The 15616-nt window shown below is 42.2% G+C and overlaps 1 protein-coding gene and 1 long non-coding RNA gene across 2 annotated transcripts in view; both read right to left on the reverse strand.

Moving 5' to 3' along the window:
• Positions 1-15616, reverse strand: part of PLCL1 (phospholipase C like 1 (inactive)) — a 197954-nt gene that overhangs the window by 170178 nt on the left and 12160 nt on the right. The gene's annotated exons all lie outside the window — the stretch shown is intronic.
• Positions 10466-15092, reverse strand: LOC121071892. The gene is made up of 3 exons (XR_005820844.1): positions 13788-15092; positions 11646-11715; positions 10466-11417 (listed from the first exon to the last, which is right to left on the reverse strand). It is a non-coding gene; the product is annotated as an uncharacterized LOC121071892 (long non-coding RNA).

Here is a 15616-nt window from a genome sequence, read left to right on the forward strand (position 1 = left end):
CTTTGTATGAAATCTGTTGCAGCTACATTTGCTTCCAGATCTGAATTCAAGTGGTAAAGTTTTTGGCTGGATGGATCTAATGACAAGTGAGAAGCAATCTCCCTACCATTTTCCCTTCACTACCCAGTCTATACCAACCTTCATCCAGCAACAGCAGCAGATTGCTTACAATGTTGACAAAGAATTTTCTGTGGGCTCTTAATCACTGATGGAGCCTTTATCATAATAATATCCTTCTGAGTTCTCAATGCAGCCCAGTGATATGTTACTCCAACATACCATTATGTTTATTTTACCATTTGTATATCCAAATACAACTGGATTGACGGAAATATGGAAATGCGTTTCTGGAAATTGCCTTCAGTGTAACTTGCAACACTCAAAGAAGGGCTCCTTGTTGCAAGAGTCTTATGACAGCCATCCCCCATGGCCCCAAAAGAACTGAGACCACCTGTAAAAGCTCTCTCCCTGCTACCAGGGCAGCATCTCACCAGTCCCATCTATCTTGGCAATGGCCATGAACTAGCTTAGCCGAGGGAAGAGAATTAAAGTGTGGGAAATGGTCTGCACCCTGCTGAGCAAGAGAAAAGCCCAGAGGAGGGTAGAAGGCAGCATACTGCACCCAGTAAAGGAACTCAGCTGGAGATGCTGCTAAACGGTACCCCACACGTATCACGTCCAACTCAGCACACCTTCCTCGAGGCCAGACAGCAATGCAGACATTTCCCTTTGCAGCCCAGGGTGCCTGCCACAGGCTGGTCCTACATCTGCAAGCCACAGATATCTACCTATGGGAGCAGACAGGCCCCTGTCCAAGTAGGATCTCTGCAGAAGTCCCAGTATCTGGGACTTATCAGAAAAGTAGGCCTTTTCTTCAACTAAAGCTTCAAGAGGTTCAGGTTGGCACGCCAGGCACCAAACTCTTCCCTTTATCTAGCAGTAGATAAAGCTACCACTGCCAAACACTTCAGAATGAAGCACTGTGAAGACTTCCCACGGCTGTACACCAATCCCCTTTCCAACAGGGATTTTGTAACACTACAGAAAGGGGCCATGACTTCTGTAATTCACGCCATTGAAAAAATAAATAAGAACTAAGAATTGTAACCAAGAGTAAAGCAACATTTAGCAGAAGGCAGGAAACTTACGTCCAGGCTCAGAACGCACGCCTACTGTGATAGTAAAGAAAATAAATCCCTAATGATATATTATGCACCCATCAAAACCCATTACTCACTCTAGCTGAGTAGGAGAGCATAATTTTGCTAGCTTGTCATTGCGCAGAATTTACTGTGCCAGTTCTAATTTTGTCACTTTATTCTGGAAATGTGATAAAAATCACAAATAAATATTAAATAATGAATTGTAGACTTAAACGTGCAATAGTTGCAAAAACTGTTAAACTCCTTTTAGTTATGTTGTTAAAATGCATTGTCTTTCTTTGAGCCCATCCAAATATTGCTGCAGGACTGAATTACTTGAAAATGTGCACGGAGCAGGCAGGCAAAGCCAAGCCTGGAATTATTATTTATTATCAGTACTATGGTCAGTCCTCCAGGTCTTATTCCAGATCAAGTACATACTGTGCCAGAACGGCTGAATGCAGAACAGCCCCTTGCATTAGGGAGCTGCAGGCTCACCTCCTGAACACACAGGTCCTGCAAAGAGATGGGGTGGGGGAAGAAGTGGCACAGAAACAGAAGGCAATGCAAGACCTCTCCGATTTGGACACGGCTCTTGGATCTGAAGATCTGCTCAACTGACCCTTTTCTTTTGGAGCATTACAGACCAAGGTGGTGAATAACAAAACAAAGCCACCAATTTTCTCACCAGGGTACAGGACAGTACGTTCTCCTCCCAGCCCATCAGGGGACAGGGAGGATCCGCTTCCCTGCCAGTGATGCTGGAATGCTGCCCAGGGAGCAGAACACTGTTAGGATTAACTGCTGTCCCATAATAAAGGGTTTCATTAGCATCCCCCTTTACCTTTGTAACACACATAAAACCTCAAGCTGTTCCTAAAGATACCGAAGGTTTCTAAAAGACCTTCTCTGCTAGCAATGCACTAAGTTTTCTACTGAACCTTGAGTCTTGTATATCAACCAGTTTCTGTTTTACAATGCCCACAAATGGAGAAATCTACAGGGTCTGCGTGGTGGCAGCTGCTGTTTAACTGTAGTCAGCAATTATCCCATTACTGTACCTTAATCATTAATGTTGGTAAAAGCTTTTTCTCCAAGCATTTACAAGATCCTTATCAGCAGGGCATCTGTTAAGGTGGTTTACAGTTCAGGTTTTGACATCTCTGCTAGTCAGAGACCTCAGCTATTTGCAGGCCAGGTGTCTGCTGAAGTATACGCTCAGATACAACTTCCTTACATGATGAACCCCCGGCCTGAGGCTGAAAAAGTTCAGCTTGGTGAAAATATTACCAGCTGCTCAGAACTCCATTTTCTGATAAGCTGCAAAACAGCTCCTCTTGCAACACTTCACCCTTTTTATCCTGTTTGTTTGAAAATTGGACAAAGATGTATAATGGCAGTTGGTACAGAGATGAGCCAAATAATTCAGTCCTCAAATAGATTTTGCTGTAATTCAGATCCTTTCCTATTGCTCATTCCCAAAATATATGCCACTTCACAAAATCAAGTTATTGTCCACAGGGCCACAAAAGTCACATTCCTTAACCACGACTGACCCTGAATTTTTCAAATGCACTAAATTGTGAGTTTAGAAGCTGTCTGCAGGCTCCAGGGTGTGCACTGAAAGAAAGCAGGAAATTTGCTTCTCTTAGAAATAAGAGCAAAGTAACTTTTAGTAAGCCTGAATTTCCTGTTCCGTGCCTAAAACCCTAATACTGAAAAATAGCTTAGGTTGATACAAGCATTCTATTTATTATATTTTCTCTAAAGTCCCTTGCCTATTGCAAACGCTCACAAAAAACTTAGGGATGACCCCGCCCTTGTGGAGATCCTACACTAAACTACAGCAAATGCCTTTTGCATCTCTTCTTTCAGTTTGAGCGGGAGGCCCAAATACGCCTTGGAAGCTGGGCCAAAGTTACTTACTTACAAAGTTACTTTACAAAGTCCATGTATGTAAATTGTCATTATTTCTGTGGTGTCTGCACCCTTCACATTCATTCATTCACAGGCTCCTCCGAAACCACCTGGCTTCGGACGTGCAAAGAATCGTGAACAGAACCTGCTGCACATGGGCTCACAAGGCTCCAAGCGAAGCCCTGACCCAAGTGATGCAAACCACGCTTTCGGATTGTACAACATTTCACATTTCTATTTTCTGTTAAATCACTTGTTTCTGTTAATAACAGAGAAGGGCTAGGCAAATGCAGATGCTTGTTTTTAAATCTAAATGCATTCATTTTTAAATGAATGTTTGTGTACAGCAGATCAATTTTGTACCCTTTCTTCATTTACTGCAAATCTCAAGTCATCATACACAGAAAACAGCTTCACTAGCTACATATAGCACACATTCAGCAAATTCACACAAAGTGTTTTGTTTGTTTTTTTCCCCCCTGCAAGTATTAACTCACTCAAATCAATTCAGTTTTCACTAGAGCATATAATTTACTTCTTACCCTCAGAATAACCGACTTCTTGCCAAATACAGGCAAGATCAAGATTATGAAATTGCATATATATATTCACATATATATTCATAATCTTAATAACAGAAATTTTTTATATCTTCTGTTGCATCTGTTCACATCCTTAAGGTCACTTTTCTGGCCAATCAAGAAAAATACCAACCCAAAAATGAGTTTCACAAAGACAAATCTAAATGATATATTGGGATTACAATGCAACTACTCACGCTCCTTTTATAAAATTACCATTCCCCCTATGACAAATAGGAAGTGAGTTATCCCGTCTCTGTTACTTCCCCTTTCTGAAAGGGACTGCATACAATGGGGGGTTCTTTGTATTTTAAACTTAAATACACAAAGTCTTTAAGTCACAGGAAGCACTCCTATGGGTAAGCAACAACACAGCTTTACTGAACACAAGGAGTTTTTGCTGCTGATGGCATACGTCAGAGCTGTCTTTACTATTTCCAGCAAAAGTAAATTATACATCACCTTTTAAAATCTTCTAACACACAATTTTTGCTCATATTAACAGAAGATGCAGCACAAAAGGCTAAGATCTGCATTCAAACAGTGTTAAGAGTGTAGATCCTGCATCAAAGAAATAGTTTTTATATTCTTGAAACATTCACCAGGGAGCAGAGAAGTCTTTGCTTGTAACATGATGCATCATGACATTAGAGCCACATACTTAACCAAATGCTCCAACATGAGAATTGCACAGAATTTGGCTTAGTACACATCTAAAACAAATTTAGATTTAGCAACCCAATGATGACGCGTCCATTTGGACAAGCCATGTTCTGCTCCCTGTAATTGAAAAAGCTGCCTTCATTAACATTTTCAAAGCCTCAACCTCAAGTTTGCAGCAAATACAGGAAGACAGTATCTGGTGCAGTTAATTTTATTTTGCTGTGATTTACAACACAAATTCGTCGAGGTCATCTGGCTGACAGTGAGTGCAAAGAATGGCGCCATGTGTACAAGTGATGCTTTAAAAGTCCATTTCCGTGATTATAATGAATAATCCAAGGGAAAAGCTTCTCATTTCTCAAAGCAATCTAGTCTATGTCATGTACTCTGTACTAGAATATACTAAGCTTCTGTCTACATTACATGAATTGCTTGGATATTTATAAAAGCACTGAAGTTATTTTTGTATTTACAGATTAGCTCCTTTGTGTGTCAAAGAGCGTTTTCTTCTTTGCTTATCCCTGACACACAGCTGCAACAAGCTTCGGATCTGTATGGTACCAGCATTCATCAAAAGTAAAGTGTCATTTGGGAGATCTGTACCACCTTCCTTTTATAACACAGCCACCTCCCAGAAAAGTTTACCTACTCCAGATTTATCCACTAAATCAACTGTTTATAGAAACTTAAGTAGTAGCAATGGAAGTTAATATTCCAGGTGTAGCTTTCTTTCCAAGGCCCACACAGCAAATTCTCCTTGCTCAGCACTACTCAAACCTCTGCTGTCACAGAGGAGCCAGGCACCCAAAACAGGGGCATGGAGAGACCTAGCATCAGTCACACCAAACACATGGCACAGTGGGAAGCACTGAGGAAGCCATGTCCAAAGTCTCTGAGCTCATTACTCCTTAAAAATAAAGCATATTATTGAGAGAGTGATGAGGAGACAACATCACCTCAGTGAGTGGATCCAGCAGTTTCTTCCATAGTTAGTTACCCTGAGGTTGCTTCAGCACAGTATCAGTTATCCTTCACTGATGCCAGAAAAAAAGTAATCCCTTAAATCCAATGTCTAAGTCATCTTGATCAAAATACATAAAAATGATGTTAACGCACTCTTACAAAGCCCATCTAATCATTTAAACACCTTCCTTGGATTAACAGTCCCAAAGGCAAAGTTTTGCTAAATAGAAGTATTTTAACACTGACAACATCCATGAAAAGCCTGAAGGAATTCATTTATAATCAAGCCTGCAATTATCTCTACTTCCTACTTTCACAGGAAAATTGACAAAATGAAGACAGGAAGAAGAAATAGTAATCTATCCATCAGCTTTGAGACCTTTCTAAACCTCAGAAGAATCATCGAGATGGCATTTGGGGGAATCACAGAATCAAAGGGGTTGGAAGGGATCTCGAAAGATCATTGGGTCCAACCCCCCTGCCAAAGCAGGTTCCTTAGAGCAGGCTGCCCAGGTAGGTGTCCAGACGGGCCCTGAATATCTCCAGAGAGGGAGACTCCACAACCTCCCTGGGCAGCCTGTTCCAGTGCTCTGTCACCCTCACCGTGAAGTTCTTTCGCATGCTGGTGCAGAACTTCCTGTGCTCTATCTTGTGGCCATTGCCCCTTGTACAAACCACTGAGAAGAGGTTGGCCCAATCCCTCTGTCTCCCACACCTCAGGTATTTATAAACATTGATGAGATCCCCTCTCAGTCTTCTTTTCTCCAGGCTGAACAGACCCAGGTCTCTCAGCCTTTCCTCACAGGGAAGATGCTCCAGGCCCCGTATCATCTTTGTGGCCCTCCGCTGGACTCTTTCCAGGAGTTCCCTGTCTTTTTTGTACCGGGGAGCCCAGAACTGGACACAGTACTCCAGGTGAGGCCTGACCAGGGCAGAGTAGAAGGGGAGGATCACCTCCCTTGACCTGCTGGCCACGCTCCTTTTAATGCACACCAGGATCCCATTGGCCCTCTTGGCCACGAGGGCACACTGCTGGCTCATGGTCAACCTGTCGTCTACCAGGACCCCCAGGTCCTTATCCTCAGAGCTCCTCTCCAGCAGGTCGTCCCCCAGCCTGTACTGATACGTCTGGTTGTTCCTTCCCAGGTGCAGAACTCTACACTTGCTCTTATTAAACCTCATTTGGTTTATTCCTGCCCATCTCTCCAGCCAGTCCAGGTCTCGCTGAATGGTGGCACAACCTTCTGGCATGTCAGCCACTCCTCCCAGCTTCGTGTCATCGGCGTACTTGCTGAGGGCAGACACTATTCCCCCATCAAGGTTGTCGATGAAGATGTTGGACAAGACCGGACCCAGCACTGACCCCTGGGGAACGCCGCTAGTCACAGGTCTCCAGCCGAACTCTGCACCACCGATCACCACCCTCTGAGCTCGGCCAGTCATCCAGTTCTCAACCCACCTTACTGTCCACTCCTCTATCCCACACTTTCTCAGCTTTGCTAGCAGGATGTTGTGGGAGACAGTATCGAAAGCCTTGCTAAAGTCAAGGTAGATGACATCCACTGATCTGCCCCCATCTACCCAGCTGGTGATGTCATCATAGAAGGCAACGAGGTTGGTCGAGCACGACTTCCCCTTGGTGAATCCATGCTGAATACTCCTCATAACCTTCTTCTCTTCCGATTGCTTGGAGATGACATCCAGAACAAGCTGTTCCAACACCTTTCCAGGGACAGAGGTGAGACTGACTGGCCTGTAGTTTCCCGGATCCTCCTTCTTGCCCTTCTTGAAGACCAGAGTGACGTTGGCTATCCTCCAGTCTTCAGGCATCTCTCCTGTTCTCCAGGACCTTTCAAAGATGATAGAGTGGTTCGGCGATCACCTCTGCCAAATCCCTCAGCACATGTGGATGCATCCCATCGGGACCCATGGATTTGTGTGCGTTGAGCCCACTCAGGCGCTCCCAAACTACCCTCGGGTCAACCACGGGGGAGCTCTCCATCCCAGCCCCTTTCTCCCACCACCAGGGTCAAGGAGTCCCGGGGGGGAGTCCTTGAAGCAAAGACTGAAGCAAAGAAAGCATTCAGTATCTCCGCCTTCTCGGCATCTCCCGTTACCAGGACACCCCCCTCGTTCAGCAAGGGACCTACATTATCCCTAGTCTTCCTTTCACTGTTTACATACTTAAAAAAAACCTTCTTATTATCTTTTATCTCTTTTGCAAGCCTCATCTCTAGGTGGGCTTTAGCCTTCCTCGTCACGTCCCTGCAGGCCCTGACATTTCTATACTCTTCCCAAGAGGACAGGCCCTTTTTCCACATTTCATAGACCTTCCTCTTCCTTTTGATCTTATCGATTAGCTCCTTGCTCATCCACGCAGGTTTCCTGCCCCCCTTCCCCGATTTCCCACTCTTAGGGATGCACCGATCCTGAGCTTGGAAGAAGTGCTGTTTAAATGTAGCCCAGCTCTCAAAAGCACTCTTGCCTTCTAGCAACCTAGCCCAGGAGATACTTCCAAGCAGGTCCCGGAAGAGGTCAAAGTTGGCTCTCCGAAAGTCCAGGGCAGCAATCCTGCTTTTAGCCTTACTTCTTCCACCAAGTTCCATCTTGAACTCCACCATCTTGTGGTCGCTGCATCCCAAGCTGCCCCCAACCTTCACATCCCTAACAAGCCCATCGCTGTTGGTAAGGACAAGGTCCAGAAGCACCCCCCGCCTCGTCGACTCCTCCACCACCTGTGTCAGAAAATTGTATTCAACGCATTGTAGGAACCGTTTGGACTGCTCGTGCCTGGCCGAGTTGCTTACCCAACAGATGTCTGGATAAAAGGAAGATCCCACCATACACATGGCCAGGTCAATCTCTCTAAAAAACAGAACTAAAGAAAAGGCAGCAATGGGTTTCCACTGGTATTGACAGGATAAACTGAGAAGAAAAAAAAAGTTCTTTGTGTTTTCAATTAATTGTCTTTTTCATAATATTTTAACATGGTTTAATTAGCTAAAACACATCTTAACCAAATTGCAACTGTGTAAGACAACTACTGCCTGCATCTAAACTTAATGTGCCCAAATCATTTCTATCTGATAGGAAAAGAATTATCAGTAAACTAACCCAAGGGAGAGAGCTTGCTCTAAACCATCACATTCTGTTAAATTAATGGTCATGCTAAGGAAATGACCATGCTAAGGTCATGTCAGGAAAGCTTTACAATGAAAAGCAATATTTGAAGTATTTACAATACTGCTTTATAAATGAATACTGCTTTACAGTAGGAAGTAAATTTTGCCTCCAAAATGTTGTAGATTACAGGGAAAAAATTGAAAGCTTCCTTAATTTGGAAGCAGAAGACTGTCACAAAACATTCTGCAGTAACATGTTGCCTAACAAAGATGCAATAAAAATATTTACAGATTCAGCTAATGCAAGGATAGGATCATCAGAAAACAGATATGCTAAAACAAAGCAGCTGGAGGGGCAGTGAACGAAAGGACATTTCATCACAAACTCTGTAAAGAGGCCCAACATCGCAACCCTGCAGGGAGAAGAACATGAGGGCAATTGGGATGGTCATTGTAAGCCAGCAAAAAATAAATTAGCATTAGGAAGATAAGAAATGACACTTTTGCATAAACATCCTCTGAAAATTAGAGGCGGAAGTCACATAAGTAACTCTGTGGAACAAAAGGCTTTGAGGAACAAACACAGTGTCCCCTAGCATTACCCGCAGCTCCACAAAACACCCCCAACCTCCCTGTCCTTCTTAGCTTACAGCCACAAGCCCCCACCCCTGAGATGCAGGAGCTGTTCCTCAAATACCCTCCACTCCCCACCAGGTCCCCTTGCACCCAGCCACAGCACAGGGCCACCAGCAGGACCTGAGCACCAGTCGCAGACACTCAGCTCTCCCCCCACCCCCCTACCCAAACGCAGAGCTGCCAGGGCTCCTTGAGGAGTTGCCAGCACTGTAGCAGCCGTCCCTGTGTGCACCAACAGCAAGTTTGAAAGGATGGGGACTGTCACAAAGAGCATTCTTAAGTGGGCCTTGCTTCTTCACACACCCTGGAAAAAAAAAAAAAAAAAAAGCACAGAACATTATGTAATATGCATCCTGCAAAGCTTCTTACATCACGCAAGTATGGTAATTTGGTAATTACAGGTGAAAAAACTGTTTCCAAAAATTAAACCCTCCAGAAAAACACAATTCAGTTTACCTGACTTGTTCTATCGGCTACTCCAAAAATTTGCAACTAGAAATTGCAGATAGGATTTCAGAATTTCTTCTTGGCCTTAAATAATGTGCTGTTCTATTGCAAAAATCAGTAATAGGAAGTTTCTTACGTATAAATGGACAAAAACAAAATGAGAGCTTGTACATGCAAAAACACTCAGAAATGAGTTACAGGAAGAAATTAAACCAGGCTGAATTGCAGAATTTTCAGTTCTCACTGCTATGTTAAACTGCAACCTCCAGAGCTCAGTTTTGATTTTCTTAAAAAAAAAAAAAAAAAAGACACGTTGCAAGTGCACATGGGCTCACATGTCTCTGCATGCTGACCTACTGTGAACGTATAAACCTCATGTGTGACTCTTCACTCCCCCTTTCATACATCCCAGTGGCTCCAGGCAGAGTAGCCAGCCAGTACACTTCCTCGGGTCCTGGGGCTTTTCACATACCCTTACAACTTTTAACGAGATGATTTTTCAATGAGATGTTACTTACATGGGACAACCTACTAAAATAAAGGTTTTTGAGGAGACCAGATTCTCTTATAAACCAAAGAATCCTTGACGAATAAAATGTGTTACAATTCACACAGTCAAATCGAGCAATAAACAGGTTTCTGTCCAGATAGCCAATATATAACATGCAAGAATAACACCTATTTGGTGGCTGACACCAAGCACTTCTCTTGGTGATCCCCTCCTGTGGGAGGAGGAGTTTTGGACGTACTGAAAGTCTCCTGAGTTTCACAGGATGGGAAAGTAATACACCTTTTCTCTAGAAACACACATGTAAAAGTATTTTGCAGAAGCAGCAGGAATAGCTGTTCTACATACAGCAGACTTGCTTTCCCATGACTGTAACATTATAAAAACATATATATTATTTGAAAAATTAAAGAGCTACAAAGATTTTGAGTAGAATAATAACTTGCTGAATTTTGGTAACAATAGCCTCAAAGAAATAATATTTTTATTTGGCTGCAGAAGTGATCATTCTGAAATCCCTATTAATTTGTATCCAGAGTAAACTTATGAAAGTTTATTTCCCCCATAAAAACTGCAGGTTGACGTTTTTCATCACTTGTCAAACATTCAAATAACTCATTACATTGTTCAGTCAGCCCAGGTCTTGCCATTGTTTTATAGAAAATTGGTTAACGTAAAACTACTTCCATCTTTCAGTTACTTTCCTCATCTACTTAAGTATGGATAACTGAAATCTCATCTGCAGTCTCACTAAGCAAGCCTTGTATCTTTCTTTACAGTCAGAAGAAATTATTATTTATAGGACCTATAAAATACAACATTATTTGGAGTATTTTTTTCCCAAAATAAATGAAGTTCAAAAGGAATGTGGAAAGACAACTAAAATCATCTTTCATACAACTCTACAGGGACAGAGGAAAAAAAAAAAATGAAGTGATGGGCAATTCTGATTCCCTACACTGCAGCAGGAGGTCTTGATTTCAGGAACCAGTAATCAAGAAAATGTCTATGAAATGTCTTCTCTTTCTCATTTCCATCCTTTCCTCAGGCAGTTTTCCACATATCTGCAGAAACTCTCTTCCTCGCAGAGGGAAGGATTTTGCACTGGCATCAAAGTTTGTTTAAAAAAAAGAGGGGGAGGGGAAGGCTTTCTTTAAAAGCAAACTGAGTAATCAAGATTTGAGAAATAGAATTGAAACCAAAGGACAGCAAAACAATTGGTTCTCCAAGTTAAGGATTCTCGAAAGGCCAAGAAATTAAGTTTCCAGCAAGGCCTTTGTCAACAGTTTTTTAGGGCCTGCCTGAATCGTCACGCTGCCACACTGTATACTGCAGGTCCAGAAGGAGAGGGGGAAGCCCAGAGGGAAGGTATCCAGCGTGGGGAGAACATACAAATTCCAGCAGAGCTGACCAAATCCCAAAGTGAAATTGTTTCAGCCTTACCAGAAAAAATAACCACATATATATATATATATATAAGAGTTATTTCCAGTAACTCACTTTAGTGAAATTGTAGAAAACAATGAAACTAGGTAAAAAAAAAATCATTATTCCCCTGAAAAGGGAAAAATTTAGGGAAAAAAATGATTCCACCAGTCTGGAAAAATACGAAACTTAAATAGCTTTAGGACACAGTCCAGCAAAATGTGAAAAACTGAATACATACCAGGATCAGCATCCAAGGCTTTGCAGCTTTTCATGTTAGTTGAGAAAGTAATGAATACACACTCTTCATCCTTACATGCAAATAGGATGGATCATTTGCAGAAAGATAACAGGATATACATTCTAAGATTTTAAACCAGCTGTTGCTATAAGAGTAGCCAGCAACTCAACACACAAGCAATATTTATCGTATTTATGAGGAGGTGTTAGCATTTACATCAACATAATTGAAGTTACTGCGAAGGTACTGCGAAGGGAGCGAAGCTTCACCCCAGTCACGCAGGGTGGACAGCCAGGGCCAGCAGAGACACATCCTAGCCAGGCTGGGGCTGTGCCCACAAAGCCTGGCACGACAGACACAGCGTGCTCTCTTACCCCACTGTTAGCAGGCACAACAGAGAAATCTGACAACCTCAAAGTTGGATGGAATCAAAAAATTCATTTTGTCTCTAACACAGTGGTTTAAAAGTCTCATCCTTCTGGAGAGGGATACTCCATCTCAAATACTCCCTTCTCATTCAAGGAAATAATCTTTGCTGTCTCTTTCTGTGTTTTCTCATTTCCTTCTCCAACCTTCATTTTTAAAATCAGTGCTGCAGCTATTCTGGTTCTTGGGAAGCAGATCTCTCTCACACACACTCACACACACACACACACGCAACTTTTACTGCATGGTGTTCCTGTAGATGTTATGATTAGAGAGTCTCTTTGTCTTCCTATCTGATCATCAAAGTTAAATGCCCACAAACTATTTTATCTTCTTTATCCAATGCCTTGTTTTTTAAATCCCCAAAAACACAAAGCATAGGGAAAAAAAAAAAACTCTGAAATTGTTACACAAGCCAAAAACTCACCACAAAGTTATTGTGGCAACAAAAATAACACAGCTTTAAACACTATGAAGGTAAACAAAATAAATCAACTTCTGCATGATCCCAAGTTAGTCTTCATGCAAAAACAGTCACTCCACGTTTTGAAGTCTTGGGACACCAGTAGAGTCTACTAAGGAAACAGAAATCATAGCTCTGTACTTCGTCAAATACAACACAAGCTTAAAGAAATATGAAAATACGATTTAAAAAAATGAACATTAATGCTAAAGCCTGTTGACAACAGGCTATTGTCATTCTTACCAGCTCAGTGATGACAAAGCAGAGAAGCCTGCAGCATAAGTCTTTAGCCAAAGTGAACCACCCCTGCATGCTTTGACAAGCCCTGATACCCTAACTGTGGCACAAGGTGGTCTCAGGCAGAACCCCAAAAGCACCTGAATAACTGAATTAACACCCAGCTTTGAACTATGCCAGGATAGTGCAGAAATAAGACTTATTAACTAAATGCATTAAACCAAAATGTGTTACCAAGAGCTGAACCTTCACCAGCAAGGAATCAAAATGACCGTAAACTAAAAGCACTACTTTTTCCTGAAAGTTTTCGAAAGGGATTTAATCTGGACTTTTACGTGTTGTTTTTACATCTTTACCTAACTGGCCTCCCATTTGCAAAGAATCCCCCACTGAAGGCAAAGCCAGAAATCAAAAGCAATGGGCAGATTCCAAGTTGACAGTAACAAGGCTGTGGTGGGTAATGAATCAGGGGGATCAGTGTCCGAGCCAGGATTCACAGGTTGATCAATGCCACAGTGCCTAGACCAGAGCAGCCATTTGGAGAGCAGTCAGCATACTCGGTGTAGTTTCAAAGTAGTGTAGATCGCACTCCAGCACACAAGGTAAAAAACATTACCGCACGGACAAAAGTTTGCTGATGTATGATTTTGTTTGACAACGTAATTAATGATCTTCATCATTAACTGATGACCATTTTCCTTCCAATAAAATAAAGTGTCCTATTTTTAGGCAGTAAGATAAGACTAAAAATAGAAAAGAGCAGCAGCATTTGGCTGTAAAAATGAGATAAAGCACATATTTAAAAACAGCTGACAAATCCCAGCAAAGGTCCAAAATATTTAGCCAAGGCCTTATTAAATCACACTGCCAGCTTTCTCCCAGTGCGCCTGGGCTGTCCGCATCCAGCCTATTTCCCCAAGCCAGCAGATGCATTCAGTGACGCCAACCCCCTCTGTTCTGACTTCACCCAACACACCAGCTTCACCCAACAGAAAGCATGGTAAACACAAACTTACACACAGATGATCCTTTGTTATGGTGGGGGGAGGGGGGGACCTGCAGGAGAAATACTAATCAAGAAATTGAACAGGATTTGTGACATACTTCCCCTTTCCCTATGCCCCAGTCCAACAGCTGTATTTTATAGGTCCATCACAACCTTTGTACTCTGTGTTAACAGATACTCTTCTTTCAAACGGGCCTCCACCTGCCTCAGGACTGCTAGCAAGCACCTACTGCTCTACCACCCTCACTTGCCTGTCCTTCAAGGGAAAACACACTTCTCCAGAAGATGACATTACTGTCTTGCACCTTTGTGTGTTTCACCAATACAGTGTTCAAAACCTCCTCACCTTTAGCTCCAAGCAGACACTATAGAAATAAGCAAAAGCTGCATCTTCTCCAGCAGAACATTTACATGGGAGTGGGGCAAAGGTCCCTGCAGTTAACAACTCTCTGCAAGCTCTGATTTCTGGCCAAATAGTCCCTCCCCTAGAAGCCCACTATTGCACTGTGCACAATCTACTTTAAAGAGCGGATCAGAACGATGCCCCAGGCTGTTCTCCAACTCCTTGGATGTTTCCAGATAGGATTATAGGTAGGTCAATTTCTCTTCTTGCTTTTCACACCTCCCAGAACAAAGTACAGCGGTGTCTTCAGGAAGAAGGCACTCAGACAGATCTGTAAAACCAGATATGAATCCATCATCATAATGAGTCTTTTAAGTAGCAGCTAGGCATGGCTGGAAGTGACCTGCTGGGAGAGACAGCAGTCAACTTCTCATATAGTCTACAAACCCTACAGAGGAAGAAAACAGGAGTACAGAGCAGTCAACGGCAAAGGAAGCATTAATCATTGTTATCACTGGAAACACCATGAAGCTTATCTTTAAAGTTAAACAACCATTTGAGATGAGTAGCAATACACTCCACTGTATTGCCTGGATTCTTTTACTGCTATTGATCACTAAATCATCACAGAAAGAGAGAAAAGCTTGGCATCCGTTGGTTGTTAGGGGCTCATCTGACATCATTAGAAGCTCATTTAAAAGCTCTGTAATATGTGCAGCCATCTCAGGTCCTTCCAGAAGGATGTTTAATGCATCCCTGACGTGTGGAGTCTTAAATGCTGCTGAAGTTAGCTTCTCCAGCCTTTTCTAGAAGAGATTTAAAATCATAATAGCAGTGGAACTGCCACTATCAATATAGCAGTGTGACAAACACCCTGAATACTTTGTCAATGTAGAAAATTCTTTTATACAGCAACCAATACACAGTGGCAAAGCCCTGAAAACAAAACAAACAAAAAAGGCATTTTCATAAACTTGGAAGAGGCAGGAAATCAGTTGCCTACTATCTGGAAGCAGGGTAAAATCTGGTGTAAAGATAAATGAGTAGCCAAGATTCCTAACTGAGAAATAACTGGTGATATCAAGTTATACAAACACACAGCAAATGTACACCTTTTCTACAATATTTTTCTCTTTCCCACCATTTATCCCCATATTTACATTCATCCATTAATTACTGCATAGGAGCATAATAAGCCCAAAGGGCTATGTAACGTTATATCCAAATATAGCCCATAGATTCAGCTATGAACCTGTAACTGGAAATAAAGCTAGTTCCTGAAGAGAAAATGCACTATTAACAACCACTAAAAATACAGAAAGGAATCACAACCAACTCCTAAAAATAGAAGTTCATGTACTGTTGTATTAATTCAACAGTGTACTTAACACTCTTCACACACTGTCAAGAAGATTCAAGAGTCATTTCCACTGTCCAAACCACAAATTACTGTTATTTTCTACAGGTCATTCATCGTTCCTATCCTAAATGATGGC

The sequence above is a fragment of the Cygnus olor genome, chromosome 6, assembly GCF_009769625.2.
Source record: "Cygnus olor isolate bCygOlo1 chromosome 6, bCygOlo1.pri.v2, whole genome shotgun sequence".
NCBI classification, from domain to species: Eukaryota; Metazoa; Chordata; class Aves; order Anseriformes; family Anatidae; genus Cygnus; species Cygnus olor.